General features: G+C 34.5%; 1 long non-coding RNA gene across 1 annotated transcript in view; it reads left to right on the top strand.

Moving 5' to 3' along the window:
* The first annotated feature begins 7,186 nt into the window (after positions 1–7,186).
* Positions 7,187–16,770, top strand: part of LOC104847870 — a 41,727-nt gene continuing 32,143 nt past the window's right edge. The window contains exon 1 of the long non-coding RNA XR_776256.1: positions 7,187–7,305. This is a non-coding gene — a long non-coding RNA (uncharacterized LOC104847870). The remainder of the gene's footprint in view (positions 7,306–16,770) is intronic.

Genomic DNA, 16,770 nt, shown 5'->3' with positions numbered 1-16,770 from the left:
ATTACACAATCACTGAAATTGAAAATGTAATTTAAAACTTACCAACAAAGAAAAGCCCAGGTCCTGATGGATTCACTGCTGAATTTTATAAGACATTTAGAGAAGAACTACTGCCTTTAATCTTTAAAATTGTCGATGAAATTGAAACTGAAGCAATACTTCCAAATTCATTCCTGGAGGCAAGTATATCTTTGATTCCCAAACCATGGAAAGACACAACTAAAAAAGAGAACTATAGGCCAAACTCCTTAATGAATATAGATGCAAAAATCCTTAACAAGATATTAGCAAACAGAATACAGAGGATCATCAAGAAGATCATACATCCTGACCAAGTCGATTTATTCCAGGGGTGCAAGGATGGTTCAACATGTGTAAATCAATAAATGTAATACACTATATTAACAAAGTCAGGAACAAAAACCACATGATCCTCTCGGTAGATGCAGAAAAAGCATCTGTCAAAATTCAACACCCATTCATGATAAAAGCCCTGAAAAAAATTGGAATAGATGGTCTATAGACTGATGTATCCTGCAAAACTCTTTCAAAATGGATGGGGAAATAAGATACTTCCATGACAAATAGCACCTGAAAAACTTCATGAATACCAAACCAGCACTACAAGCAATTCTAAACAATATCCTAGAAAAAGACAGTGAAGATCACAACACTATGAGGCCCAAGAGAGCAAACCAAATAGTCAAGGCAAGAAACTAAAAGGAGAGGGCAAAAAATTAAAAAGAGTCAACAAAAAGACAGTAACATGACAATAATAAGTCAGTACATATCAGTTATAACCATCAATGTAAATGGCCTCAATTCACCAATCAAGAGAAATAGACTGGAAGATTGGATTAAGAAGCAAAATCAAACAATATGTTGTATGCAAGAAACACACCTAATGCAAAAAAAAAGCCCATAGACTGAAAGTGAAAGGGTAGAAAACAATTCTCCAAGGTACAGGAGGCAGAAAAAAGCAGGGGTAGCAATCTAATTCACAGACAAATAAATTTCAAACCAAAACTGTTTAAAAGACAAAGAGGGAAATTACCTCCTTGTAAAGGGAAAAATTCAAGAGGAAGAGAAGATAATCATAAATATATATGCACCAAATATTAATGCCCTCAACTATATAAAAGAAATATTAAGCAACATGAAAAAACAAATAAGCACTAATACAATTGTAGTGGGGGATCTAAATACCCAACTTTCACAAATAGACAGATCATCTAGGCAAAAAATCAACAAAATACTAGAACTGAACCAATCTTTGACCGCATGGACTTATTAGAAGTCTATAGAGTGTTCCACCCCACAAAATCAGAATATACATTCTTTTCAGCTGTACATGGGTCATACTCCAAGACAGATCACATACTAGCTCACAGAACAGGTTTGAATAAATGCAAAAGAATCAAAGTTATTCCCTGTGTATTATAAAGCTGGAGATCAATAGCATAAGAAACTGTAGGAACTTCACAAATACATGGAAATTGAACAACACTCTTGTGAACAATCAATGGGTCACAGAGGAAATGAAAGAAGAAATCAGACAGTTTTTCCAAATAAACAAAAATGCCAGTACAACATACAGGAATCTATGGGACACAATGAAAGCAGTTCTATGTGGAAAATTCATAACACTGAATGCCCACACTAGGAAAACAGAACAAGTTCAAATGAACAACCTAACAATGAATCTTAGACTCCTAGAAAAACAAGAGCAAGAAAAACCCAAAGCTCAAACAAGAGAGGAAATTATAAAGATTACAGAAGAAATCAATGCAATGGAAACTAAGAAAACAATACAAAAATAAATGAATTGAAGAGTTGGTTTTTTGAAAGAATGAATAAAATTGATAAACCATTGGCAAACCTTATCAAAAAAAGGAAAGAAAAGGCTCAGATCCATGCAATCAGAAATGAAAAAGGCTAAGTCACAACAGATCTAACAGAAATCCAGAGGATGATTAATACCTACTTTGTGAACCTGTATTCTAATAAAATGGAAATCACAGAAGAAATGGACAGATTTCTAGATACTTATGCATTATCAAAGTTTAACAAAGAAGATAAAAACATTTTAAACACCCCAATTACAATCACTGAAATTGAAAATGTAATTTAAAACTTACCAACAAAGAAAAGCCCAGGTCCTGATGGATTCACTGCTGAATTTTATAAGACATTTAGAGAAGAACTACTGCCTTTAATCTTTAAAATTGTCGATGAAATTGAAACTGAAGCAATACTTCCAAATTCATTCCTGGAGGCAAGTATATCTTTGATTCCCAAACCATGGAAAGACACAACTAAAAAAGAGAACTATAGGCCAAACTCCTTAATGAATATAGATGCAAAAATCCTTAACAAGATATTAGCAAACAGAATACAGAGGATCATCAAGAAGATCATACATCCTGACCAAGTCGATTTATTCCAGGGGTGCAAGGATGGTTCAACATGTGTAAATCAATAAATGTAATACACTATATTAACAAAGTCAGGAACAAAAACCACATGATCCTCTCGGTAGATGCAGAAAAAGCATCTGTCAAAATTCAACACCCATTCATGATAAAAGCCCTGAAAAAAATTGGAATAGATGGTCTATATTGCAACTTAATAAAGGCTATCTATGAAAAACCAACAGCCAACATCATATTAAATGGCCAAAAACTGAAAACCTTCACGTTAAAATCAGGAACAAGACAAGGATGCCCACTATCACCACTCTTCTTCAATATAGTTCTGGAAACATTAGCCATAGTGAGTAGACAAGAAAAAGAAATTAAAGCAATAAAGATAGGAAAGGAAGACGTTAACTGTCATTATTTGCTGATGATATGATGCTCTACATTGAACACCCAAAAAAACTCCACCAAAAGACTTCTAGACTTAATAGACACTTTTAGCAGAGAAGCAGGATACAAGGTCAACACACAAAAATCAATAGCCTTCTTGTACACAAACAACAGATGCACTGATAGAGAAATTAGGGAAACAATTCCTTTCACAACAGCATCCAAAAAAATGAAGTATCTAGGAATCAACCTAACAAAAGAAGCAAAAGACCTCTACACTGAAAACTACAGCACTCTGAAAAAAGAGATTGAAGAGGATATAAGAAGATGGAAAGACATTCCCTGCTCCTGGGTAGGAAGAATCAACATAGAGAAAATGGCCATACTACCAAAACTGCTATACAGATTCAATGCAAGGCCAATTGAAATTCCAACACTGTACTTGACAGAAATAGAAAGAAGAATCCAAAAATTCATTTGGAACCATAAGAGACCTGGAATAGCAAAAGCCATCCTAGGCAACAGACACATGGCAGCAGGTATAACAATTCCCAATTCGAAACTATACTACAAAGCCACTGTGATAAAAACAGCATGGTGCTGACAAAGAAACAGACCTGAAGATCAGTGGACCAGATTGGAAGGCACACACACAAAAAAGACTCCAGATACACTCAGCTACCTCATCTTTGATAAAGGAGCTGACCATCCCCACTGGAGAAAATATAGCCTCTTCAATAAATGGTGTTGGAAAAACTGGATCTCAATCTGCCAAAGATTAAAACTAGACCCTTTTCTCTCCCCATGCACTAATTAAAATCTAAGTGGATTAAAGATCTAAATATAAAAACAGAAACACTAAACTTGCTGGAAGATAAGTTAGGCAGAACTCTGGAAGACATTGGTATAGGAAAAGACTTTATGAACAAATCCTCAGTAGCACAGGAACTAGGAGAAAGAATCAACAACTGGGATCTCATCTTATTAATAAGCTTCTGCACTGCAAAAGAAACAATTAACAGAACTAAGAGACAACCTATAATGTGGGAAAAACTTTTTACCTGCTACTCCTCAAAGGACTTTTATCTAGAATATATCAAGAATTCAAAACAACCACCCCCCCAAATATAAAGACCCAATTCAAAAATGGGCATTTGAAATGAACAGACTTTTCTCAGACAAAGAAATAAAAGCAGCAAATAAATATATAAAAAAATGTTCCAAGTCACTGGTCATTCAAGAGATGCAGATGAAAACAACACAGAGTTTTCACCTCACCCCACAAAGAATGGCTGCTATCAAAAAAATCACAGAATAACAAATGTTGGTGGGGTTGCGGGGAGAAAGGAACCCTTCTCCACTGTTGGTGCGAGTGCAGACTGGTGCAACCACTGTGGAAATCAATATAGAGATAACTCAACAAACTAGGATTAGAGGTTCTATTTAACCCTGCCATCCCTCTGTTGGGTATCTTTCCAAAAGAATTAAAAGAATCATACCACAGTGATATATGTGCACCCATGTTTATAGGGCCCAGTTTGTAATAGCTAAAACTTGGAAACAGCCCACCTGCCCATCAGTTGGAAACTGGATAAAGAAAATGTGATTTTTCTATAAAATGGAATACTACTCAGCCATAAAGAATGAGAAAGTAGATTCATTCATAGGTAAATGGGTACATTTTGAAGTTATACACCTAAGTGAAATAAATAAGTCACACATGTGTAAATACAAAATAGTTTCTCTGGTGTGAAAAACTAAAATAGTACTCAAGATCCTAACGGGTTAATCAGCAATGTGAAACAAGAAGAAAAGGACTAAAGGTGTAGGGACACTGAGAAGGGTAGAGGAAGGGGAATAAGGGAAAGGGTAAAAATGTGAAAAAATGTAAAAATGGAATTAAAGTATTTGTAGGGGGGAGGGGAGGAGGGTGTGAAGGAAGGGTGGGGACAAGGGGAAAAAAATGAGAACCAAGACCTGTCATGTAAAGGTACAAGATCCCAGTAATGAATGTAACTGAACTGTCTACTTAGAATGTACCAATAAATTCAATTTAAATTTTTTAAAAAACTATAAAAAGTATAAATTTTATCACCAAATGTATAACATCAATAAAGAGAAAAAATAAGAACTGATAAAATCTTGCTGTTGAAATACATGACTAATGAAATGAAAAATTCACTAGAATTTAACAGTGAATTTTGAGTGAGCAGTGGAAAGAATAGATGAATGTGAAAATAAGTCAATCATTATTGTCTATTTTAAGGCAGGGAATTAAAAAAAGACCAAAGGAAATTAACAATATTTAGTCTGAATGACATTCTGATCAAAGAGTTATGAACAAAGGCTGATGAATCAACTTGAGAATACTTCCTGAAGTGGTATGCTTGTTTGTGATCTAAAGTATAATATATGTTTGAAAAGACTTTTTCCTTGTTGAGTCTGTCTGGTTCTCACCATGGTCTCACATTCTGAGATCTAGGCATGAGTATAGGAATTACATGTCATGGATTTTCCTCCTCAAAATGGTTCACAAGCCGGTACACAATGGGAATGAGTAGAAGGTGGAACAATGGAGGAAGACTGGAGCTGAAACACATTAGTTTGCAAAACATACACTTCAAAGAACTATGAGTAATCAATGGCAAAATTTTATTTTCAGGTTAAAGTGACATTTTATTCTGGCAATCAGTTTGATATGATCCTATATCACTTCAGTGTACTCAATATACTTAAGAAGGATTTATCTATCCCATAATATAATCAGATTCTATGACCCAGAATATTTGGGTTACATTTAAAAGAAATAATGTGACTAGAAACTACTAACTTCCAATGCTCAGTACAAATCATTACTAAAATTACAAGTGAAAAAAATCTCTGCTCAATCTTTAATATTTTCATATATAGCAACTCATCAATAGACTCAACAAGAAATAGAAGTGTTTCTTCTTTTGGAATAGAAGTGTTTTTTCTTTCATAAATATTGTCTGATTTATGAATAAAAAAGTTTTATAGGAAATATAAGGGAAGACCATTTTCCTTTAAAATAATTTACCAATAGCTGTATTCAGTGTGTCTATTAGGCACCTTTAGCCATTCACTTTAGTTGTGTTACCACCAAGAATTTTGAAGGAGTTAGCATTTTCATATTTTTTGCTGTAGAGATATGCTTCTAAAAAAGAAAATTTTGCAAAATGCTATATAATAATATGTATATTACATGATTTTACTTTAATTAAGAAATAAAGTTACAAGGTTAGCTTTGCCTAGATGCTTCCTAATATCATTTTGAGACTGTTCTCTTAAAGGAGTTGATTATACTAATATAGACCCATATTAGATTTGCCATTCTTATCCACTACTCCAACAGAAGGGGCTATGTGTGTTGCACAAAATGACTTGAACAATATAGGATCGCTATCCATATCACTTTGTCATCCTGAGAAAGCACAAGGTTTTGATGTTGGGGAGTCTTTCTAGTATTTTACTCTTACCATATCATACAGCGTTTATGGTGGGGGGAAACTTCTCTTTCTTGTCCTTCATTTATACCGTAGTGAGGTTCAAAGGGTTGGACATGGGAAAATCCAGTGATTGTAAAAGGGTATAGATTTGCTTATTTGTCTCCTCGTTGTGTGCCTTCATCTAGTGCCATATTTACAATATAGAGAATATATATATTAACATTTGTTGAATGAATGAGTTGAGCCAAATGGGTGAATTTTCAGGTAAAATATGGTATTATATACTATTGGCCACTATCCATGTCTCTGAAGGCATTAGTTATACAAATGTTCAAATATTGATTTAAAATTGATAGAACTGGAAAATGTCTAAATTTGAATATTAAGGACAAATAGAATTTATATGTCTTCCTTTTCTTAATTTGCACAAAACCACCAATTCATTTCTTAGTATGAGTTAATTTCAAACTCATAGTTAAATAATTTAACAATTTAATCAATTTTCATTAATTTATTTTGAGAAAAAATGTATTTTATAATAATCTCATAAAATTCACCTAGGAGTTTCATTTTCAAAATAGGCATTTATCTTTATTAATTCTAAAGACCAATTTTCCTTTGTACTTGGCATAAAGTAAATTAAAAAATGTTGTGGAGAATATTTCTGCTCATAAAAATCTTAGCACTTCAGACCACCTTATTCCTAAATTTTAAAAAATAATATTTGTTCTTAATATTCTGACACAGCACATTCATTTCTATCTAAAGTCTTTAGAAAGTTAGACTCTGGAGCTCATGATCAGAAACACTGGCTGGCTGGATGAGATGCTCTTCTACTACCACTAAGAGAAGTGGGCAATATAGAAGGTTTTAGTTGCTAGGCAACCCTGAAACATTCTGTACACCTAAGGACTTTCCTCCACTTGAGGACGAGTTGTAAAGAACTGCATCAATCAACTCAACAATCAAGTGTCTTCAAAAAAGAGCTCATCTGAGAAGAACAAATCCTGCAGGCATCCAGCATAAGTTTGGTATACTCCTGTAGTTTTTGTATCATCTCCATGTGTACACATGGCCACAGTACAAATAATTCTTTTCATTTAATTATTTTCAGATCAGGTGCTTTTAAGTAACTATTCCAATGCAGTAAGTGAACTCATCCTTAGCCATACAGCATACTAAGTTCTACAAATGTAGAGAAAAAAGGACATCTCAGAGAAGTCAACTCAAAGGGAGTTACCTCCTAATGTAAGAAATAGAAAGAGATATGTGCATCTCAAAAATTATAACTTAGAAACGATACAGCCATAAACAGAGTATTGGGGAATTACTGAAGAAAGAGTAATTTATTTTTCTGAAGAATCTGAGTTTAGTTTTGAGGTAACAAGAAATTCTAGCATACAGAGGAAGGTCTGTGCATTTAAAAAAATATAATTCTGTAATACAGCACATATTTGGAAAGCCACAGAGAGTAAAGTATAATCTAGCATAAAGTTCAAAGGAGGAAAATGGAAGATAAGCCTACATGCATAGGCTTCTGTTCGAAGGACAGTTCCAAACTTTGGAGTATACTAGCACATTTTATCTTGGGAGATCCTGAAAGAGGGGTATCAATGAGGGTTTCAATAGGATAAAAAACTAGCTATACTTTCTTTACCAAAAATTTTACTGAGTTATGTTAAAACAGCATTTATTGAGATGATTTTTTTCTTTTCCTCTTGCCTTATTGATGTTACTGGCACATCTAATACAAGATATAAAGTGGAAGTAATGGAGGATATCGTTTGTTTCTTTCAAACAAAAGAAAGCTATAAATATAGTATAGTATGATATTTCTATTTTTGTAGATATATATTATATAATTCAGAAAAACTGTGACTTCTAATATTTGGTGTCATATTTGGAGATCATCAGTGTTGCTATTACTGACAGCAAACTAAAAGATAATAGGAAGTAGGGAGTTAGATCTTTCTCAAATAGGAAGAGGATTGAGAGGTGGAAAGGGAAGAAAAAGGGGATGGAAAGGGGATGAAAAAATTAGGAAGTGTTATATAATGTATCAGCTCCATGAAAGAAATGTAAACATCATGTACTGTAAAAAATGTACTAATAAAATAAATAAAAAGAAAGGAAAGAAAAAATATGAGAAAAGAAGGAAAATGGAAACAAATTTTTTTTTTTAGAAATAGGGGTAGAGGGATGGAAGGAAGGAAAGGTGAAAGAAGAAAAAAGAATACCCAAGATATTTCATGTGCAGATACAAATTTCAAATGATGAATGTGATCATAATGCATACCTAAATTGTACAAATAAACGTGGTGAATTAAATAAATAAATAAATAAAATGAGAATCTGAAAAAAATCAAAGGCATCAATAAATAAAGTATGTCACAGGTTGAGGGACCCAGTATTTTAAGATTTCAATTACTTCCATTTTGAAGTATAAGTTTAATGCAATTTTAATCACAACCTTGGTAAACCATTTTATGGCTATCAACAGTTATCCTAAAGCTTATATTGAAAGGTGAGTAGTGAGAATAGTTAACACAGTATTGAAAAACAGAAACTAATGATTGATGCTATCTAATTTTAAGACTTACTACGAAATTATAGAACACAGCAAGGTAAAGTAAAAAAAAGGAAGACAGTAAATATATTACTTAGAACAGAGTTTAGAAACAGATCAACACAATACAGTCAGCTTAACTCTTAAAGAGGAATAAGAGCAATTCAATGCAGAAAGAATACACTTTTCAACAGAGACATTCATCTTTCCTAAAAAAAGATTCTAGACTTAACATCTTTCATAATAATTTGAAATGATTCATCAATCTAAGCATAAACTCAGAACACAAGTTAAAAATCCATTCTTTTTAAAATTAATTGTATTGGTACATTTTAGGTAACAATATAATGACATTCATCATTGGAGATTTGTACATTTGCATAATATATCTTGATTTTTATTTTTCCCATTCTTTCAACCAGTTTTCCCCACTCTATTTACAAAGACTTTGTTTCCATTTTTAATTTTATCATATTAATTACATTCCCTTCTTTGATTTCCCCTACTTCTCTAATTTCCTCTGCCCCTTTGCACCTTTTCCTCCTATTTTACATCACCTATTATACATTTTGATCCTTATTTACATGTTCAGTTTCTCAAAACAGAGAAACTATTCTACCTCAGGACCAGTGAAACAGATTAGAAGATGCAGAAACAACTCCGGATACACTCAGCCACCTCATCTTCAACAGAGGAGCCAAACACCCTCACTGGAGGAAAGATAGCCTCTTTAATACATGGTGCACGAAAAGTTGAGTTTCAACTTGCCAAAGATTACAACTAGATCTATATCTCTTAACGTGCATTAAACTAAAATAGAAATAGATTGAAAACATAAATATTAAAACAGAAACACTGAACTGGCTAGGAGAGAGGTTAGGTAGAACTCTTAAATACATTGGTGTAGGAAAATATTTTATGAACAAAACCTCATTTGCATATGAACTAGCACAAAGAATCAACAAGTGGGATCTCTTCTTATTAAAAAGCTTCTAAGTCAGAAGCCTACCTCATAGCATCTATGAGAGTGTACAGATCCCTGGGTGCAGTATTGTGGTCCAGACCAGCATGGTTGCAGGAAGATTCTCAGCTAGGAATCCGCCCTGACCCCAGAGGCTGGGGAAAGCCCACCCAGCCAAGGTCCACCCAGGAAAAAGCTGCAGTTATAAAAGCTTGTCAGAGGCCCACCCCATAGCATCAGTGATTTGAACCCAGGAATTGCTGTACTGGTGAGATGCAGAGAAAAGGCCTCTTGGTGGCTTGCTAAGAATTGAAGACCACTGGGTGAGCAAAAAGTCTCAATACAGGAACAGCAGGCTGCAGCCGTTGAAATGAGAAGTAAGTCCCCAAACCAAGCTTTCAAATCACCTAAGGAAATACCAAAGGGAAACAAGATGGAACAATCTGACACTTAACTATCTGTACTCCTTGAACTGGCAACAAAAGAGGATTTGGACAAATGAAGTCAGAAATAATTTCTCAGATAACAGCAGAGATTGTGCCCAAAGTGCAAGATATGATTGAAAAATCTAGAATGGCCATAAATAAAAAAATAGAAGAGCTGAGGAACATGATGGAAACTCAATATAAGAAACAAATGGAATCCATAAAACAGATGCAAGAAAATATCTAAAAGATTAAAAACTCCACTGAAAGTCTATGCAGTAGAATGCAAATGCAATGCAAAGATAGAATTTCAGTATAGAATATAGGATTGCAATTAGTGAATAGGAAAAGAAAAATCTCTTAAAAACAAGAAGGCACAGGACAGACCAGTGAAGACTGCCCAGTGCATGGGTACCACTGCAACATCCTCACCATGATCTCAAGCCTCCTAGTTGTGCTAGTACCTGGATCCACACTGCAGAGGCACAAGTGATCATAAAGGCCATCGTTCTGAGCTCCAGAAGATAGAACAGAAGTGAACAACTGCTATAAAGTCACACCAGACTTCCATAGTTGAAAAGTTGGAGGGATCACCACCTTCAATCAGATCTTGGGCTATCTTCAGGGTAAGGGCCGCTGGAACCTGCCATAGAACCTTATAGAGTCTAACCCTGCAGGAGATCAAGGAGCTCAACTTGAGCCTTGCAGCGAGAATTTAGCCCAAATCTCAGGGGTCTGCTGTTGGCTTGCTGAGACTAATTGACATAGTTCTGTACATTACTGCCCACATTGTCTATTGTGACAGCAGAGATACACCCTGAAGGAGGTTCTTTAATTTTTTCTCTTTCTTTCCTCTTATTTTTAATTTTTATTTTTAGATTTTTGTTTTTCCCCACTCTTAAAATTCTTCCTTTATTCTTTCATCTTTTCACAATCTTTTGCTCCCCCACATTGTTCCTTATCTCCCTTTTTGTTCCTGTTCCTGACCTAATTCAGATTTCTTCTTTCTTTTTCTATTCTTCTTTCTTTTTCCTTCTCTCAATTGTCATTAGTTATAAAGGAAAGTGAGTGCAATTTATAGCTACCCTATTAATGTTAAGTTGTTCTAGTCTTGTCTTTATTCTTGCACTCTGTCTTTCCCTCTTATCTTCAACAGTTTCCTAGAGTTTCTGTGATCATCCTGGTCCTCTGGCTTCACTTGAAACCTTCTGCTATCCTTCTACCTATCTATTCCTTTCCTCAGAACTCCTAAGTCCCCATCCTGAGGGGTAAAGTTGCTATACTGAAGAGTTTACTCACTATAAACATATTTTGGGCTGGTCCTTGATTTTGATTTAATTCACATGGTTTAAAGGTGATAGATTAATAACTACCACAAATGATCAATTTCTAAGCTGGGCTTTATGATCTTGTGTTGCTGATTGAATCAATTGGGCTAAAGTGTTGTGATTGATTTAATGAATTGTCCTTTCTGATATTATGAAAATGAGAGTGTCTATGAGTCATTAGAGACTTCAAACCCTAAAGTGCAGCTATATCAGGAAGATCAAAGTACTAACCCAGGAATTAAACCAAGGACAGCCCAACAACAAAAATAAACACGAGAAAACACTTAAGCAAGGCACAAAACAGATTTACAGGTCACCAATGGCAAATTCTATGGCAAACAAGGTGGGAAAGTCTGACAATCAACCATCAGAACATCCTGAACTCATAGCATAGCATAGGGAGTAACAAGAGATAAATGAGGCTGCAGAAAAATTCAAAACAGAAATAATTTCCCAGATAACTACAGAGATGGTGTGGTGAGTACAATGAAAAACATGATTAGAGATTCAGAACAGAAACTGACTAAAAAATATATGAGTTCAGGATCATGGTAGAAGCCATAGATGCCCAACACAGGAAAGAAATAGAAGGGCTGGGGATTTAGCTCAGTGGTTTTTCCACCTGCCTTGCAAGCGCAAGGACCCAAGTTTGATCCCCAGTACCAATAAATAAATAAATGAATAAATAAATAAATAAAATAAAAAGAAAAAAGAAATAGAAACCAGGAATGCCCAACATAGGAAAGAAATGGAATCCATGAAACAGATTCAAACAGATATCGAGGAGATTAAAAATTACAGAAAGATTTCACAGGAGAAGGGATGAATGTGAAGATGAAATTTCAGATATAGAAGATAGGATTGCAGTCAGTGACCATGAAAACAAAGATCTCTTAAAAACTGTAAGGTATCATGAGAAATTGATTCAACAACTACTAGATGATGCAAAGAAGAATAATATAAGACTGATAGGAATCCATGAAGTAGCAGGAGAAAGTACAAATGACATAAAAAAACTGTTCACAGAACTAATGATAGAAAGCTTCTCAAACAGAGGGGAAGAATTTGACATACAGATAAATGAGGCATATAGGACTCCAACTAGCCATGATTTAAAAAAAAATCTACACATAGACATATAATAGCCAAGATCCCAGAAACCCAACAGAAGAACAAAATACTGCAAGCAGTTAGAGAAAAGAAACAAATCACATGCAAACAAAAACCCATCAGAATCATAGCAGACTTTTCATCACAAACCTTCAGGTAAAAGAAAACCTGGAGTGAGGAATTTCAAGCCCTAAAAGAAAACAACCTCCAACATAAACTGATGTATCTTGCAAAACTCATTTAAAATGGATGGAGAAATAAGAAACTAAAGGGAGAGGGCAAAAAATTAAAAAGGTCAACACAGGACAATAACAGGACAATGATAAATCAATACAAATGAGTCATGACCATCAATGTTTATCGTCTCAATTCACCAATCAAAAGAAATAGACTGGCAGAATGGACTAAGGAGTGATATGCAACAATAAGTTGTATACAAGAAACACACCTAGTTCAAAAAGAAACTCATAGAATGAAAGTAAAAGTACGGCAAACAGTTTTTCACATGAAAGGAACCCATAAAAAAGCAGGAGTGTTTATCTTATTTTCAGACAAAGTAAATTTCAAACCAAAACTAAATAAGAGAGACAAAGAAGGTCACTACATCCTTGTAAAGAGAACATTCCAAGAGGAAGAGATAACAATCACAAAGCTATACCACCGAATATTAATGCCCCAAACTATATAAAACAAATATTAAAGGACATGAAAAACCAAATAAACACTAATACAATCGTAGTGGGGGACTTCAATACTGCGCTGTCACAAATACACAGATCATCTACACAAAAAAAATCAACAATGAAATACTAGAACTGAGCAAAGCTTTTGAACAAAATGGACTTAATAGATATCTATATAGTGTTCCACCCCCCAAAAATCAGAATAAACATTCTTTTCACCCGCATATGGGTCACTCTACAAAGTAGACCCCATACTAGCTCATAGAATGTGTTTAAATAAATGCAAAGGAATTGAAGTTATCCCATGTGCCCTATCAGACCATAGTGAAATAAAACTGGAGATCAATAACATAAGAAACTGCAAGTACTTCACAACACATGGAAATTGAACAACCCTCTCCTAAACAATCAATGGGTCACAGAGGAAATTAAAGAAGAAATTAGCCAGTTTTTACAAATGATAATGCCAATACAGCATACAGGAATCTATGGGACACAGTGAAAGCAGTTCTACATAGAAAATTCATAGCAGTGAAGCCCACATTAGGAAAACTGGGTAAGCTCAAAAAAACATGATGAATTTTAAGCTCCTAGAAAAAGAAGAGCAAGATAAACCCAAAGCTTGTACAAGGGAGGAAATTATAAAGATCGGAGCAGAAATCAATACAATGGAGACTAAGAGAACAGTACAAAGAATCAATGAATCAAAGGTTGGCTTTTTGAAAGAATAAATAAAATCTATAAAAACTTAGCCAATCTTGTCAAAAAAAAGGAAAGAAATGGCTCACAAACATGCAATTAGGAATGAAAAGGGTGAAGTCACAACAGACCCAGCAGAAATCCATTGAATCATCATTACCAACCCCATGAACCTGTACTCTAATAAAATGCAGAACATAGAAGAAATGGACAGATTTCTAGATACATATGAATTACCAAAGTTGAACAAAGAAGATTAAAAAAATTCTAAATATCCCCATTACAATCAGTTAAACTGAAAACGTAATTAAAAATTTCCCGACAAAGAAAATCCCAGGTCCTGAATACTGCTGAATTCTACAAGACATTTAGAGAAGAACTATTGAACTTTTTTGAACTTTGAACTTTTCAATGAAATTGAAAGGGAAGCAATACTTCCCAATTCTTTCCAGGAAGCAAGTGTGACTTTGATTCCAAAACTAGGGAAATTCCCAACAAAAAAGAGAACTACAGGCCAATCTCCCTAATGAACATAGATGCAAAAATCCTCAATAATATACTGGCAAACAGAATACAGAGGGTCATGAAGAAGATTGTACAGGGGTGGGGATTTAGCTCAGTGGTTCTAGCATCTGCCTTGCAAGCAGCAAGGGCCTGAGTTTGATCCCCAGTACCAAAAAAAAAAAAAAAAAAAAAAAAAAAAAAAAAAGAAAAGAAAGAAAAGAAGATCGTACTCCCTGACCAAGTCAGATTTATTCCAGGGATGCAAGAATGCTTCAACATATAAATCAATAAATGTGATACAATATATTAACAGACAAAAATCATAGGATCATCTAAAAAGATGCAGAAAAAACATTTGACAAAACTCAACATCCATTCATGATAAAAACCCTGCAGAAAATTGGAATAGAAGGTATTTATCTATAAAGGCTATCTATGAAAAACCAACAGCCAACATCATATTAAATGGCCAAAAACTGAAAATCATGTTAAAATCAGGAACAAGACAAGGATGTCCACTATCACCACTCCTTTTCAGTATAGTTCTGGAAACATTAGCCACAGCAATTAGACAAGTGAAAGAAATTAGAGCAATAAAGATAGGAAGAAGAAGTTAAACTGTCATTATTTGCTGATGATATGATACTCTACATAGAAAACCCAAAAAACTCCACCAAGAGGCTCCTAGACTTAATTGACACTTTCAGCAGAGTAGCTGGATACAAGGTTAACACTCAAAAATCAATAGCCTACTGGTACACCAATAATGCACTCACTGAGAGAGAAATTACAGAAATACTTCCTTTCACAATAGCATCCCCAAAAAAGGAAGTATCTAGGAATCAATCTAAGGAAGGAAGCAAAAGACCTCTATACTGAAAACTATAACACTCTGAAAAAAGAGATGAAAGAGGATATAAGGAAATGGAAAGACATCTCTTGCTCCTGGGTAGGAAGCATCAACATAGTGAAAATGGCCATACTTCCAGAACTGCTATACAGATTCAATGCAATCCTGATTGAAATTCCAACAGTATATTTCACAGAACTAGAGAATATAATCCAAAAATTCATTCAGGACCAGAAGAGACCTAGAACAACAAAAGTTATTTCAGACAATAGAGACATGTCAAAGGGTATCACAATCTCCAATTTGAAATTATACTACAAAGCCACTGTGATGAAATAGCATAGTCCTGGCAATGAACAAGACCCAAGGATCTGTGGAATAGATGGGAAGATACAGAAACAACTCCAGATATACTCAGGTAACTCACTTTTGACAAAGGAGTTGATGATCCTCCATAGAGAGAAGATAGAGTCTTTAATAAATTGTGTTGGAAAAACTGTATTTCAACTTGCCAAAGATTAAAACTATACCCATATCGTTCATCATGCACTAAACTAAAATCCAAGTAGATTAAAATGTAAATAGTAAAACAGAAACACTGAACTTGCTAGAAGATAAGTTAGGTAGAACTCTCAAAGACAGTGTCATAAGAAAAGGCTTCATGAACAAATTCTCAATAGCACAAGAACTAGCACAAAGAATCTACAACTGGGATTTCACCTTACTAAAAAGATTCTGCACTGCAAGAGAAATCACTGCCAAAGCTAAGTAACAACGTACAATGTGGGAAAAAGTTTTTACAAGCTGCTCATCAAACAAAGGAGTATTATCCAGAATATATAAAGAACTCACAACATCAGAACCCCCCACAAATAAAGACCCAATTCAGAAATGGGCATCTGATGTGAACAGATACTTCTTAGATAATCAAGTAAAAGCAGCAAGTAAACATATGAAAAAGTGTTCAACATCACTGGTCATTCGAGAGATGCAGATTAAAACAATACTGAGATTGTACCTCACCCCAGAAAGAATGGCTGCTATCAAGAAATCAACCAATGGGGCTCAGTGGTTCTGGTACCTGCCTTGCAAGCACAAGGACCTGAGTGAAAAAAAAAAAAAAAAAAAAAAAAAAAATCAACCAATAACAAATGTTGGCAGGGTTGTGGGATGAAAGGAATCCTTTTCTATTTTTGATTGAAGTGCATACTGGAGCAAACACTGTGGAAATCAATATAGAGATACCTCAAACAACTAGTATTAGAGGTTCCATTTGACCCAGATATCCCTCTGCTGGGTATCTTTCCAAAAGAATGAAAAGAATCATACCAAAGTGATATGTGTATACCCATGTGTATTGTGTCACAGTT

Source organism: Fukomys damarensis, unplaced genomic scaffold (assembly GCF_012274545.1).
Source record: "Fukomys damarensis isolate Sample0158 unplaced genomic scaffold, DMR_v1.0_HiC HiC_scaffold_4, whole genome shotgun sequence".
Lineage (NCBI taxonomy): Eukaryota > Metazoa > Chordata > Mammalia > Rodentia > Bathyergidae > Fukomys > Fukomys damarensis.
This window is presented reverse-complemented; position numbering and strand designations above follow the sequence as displayed.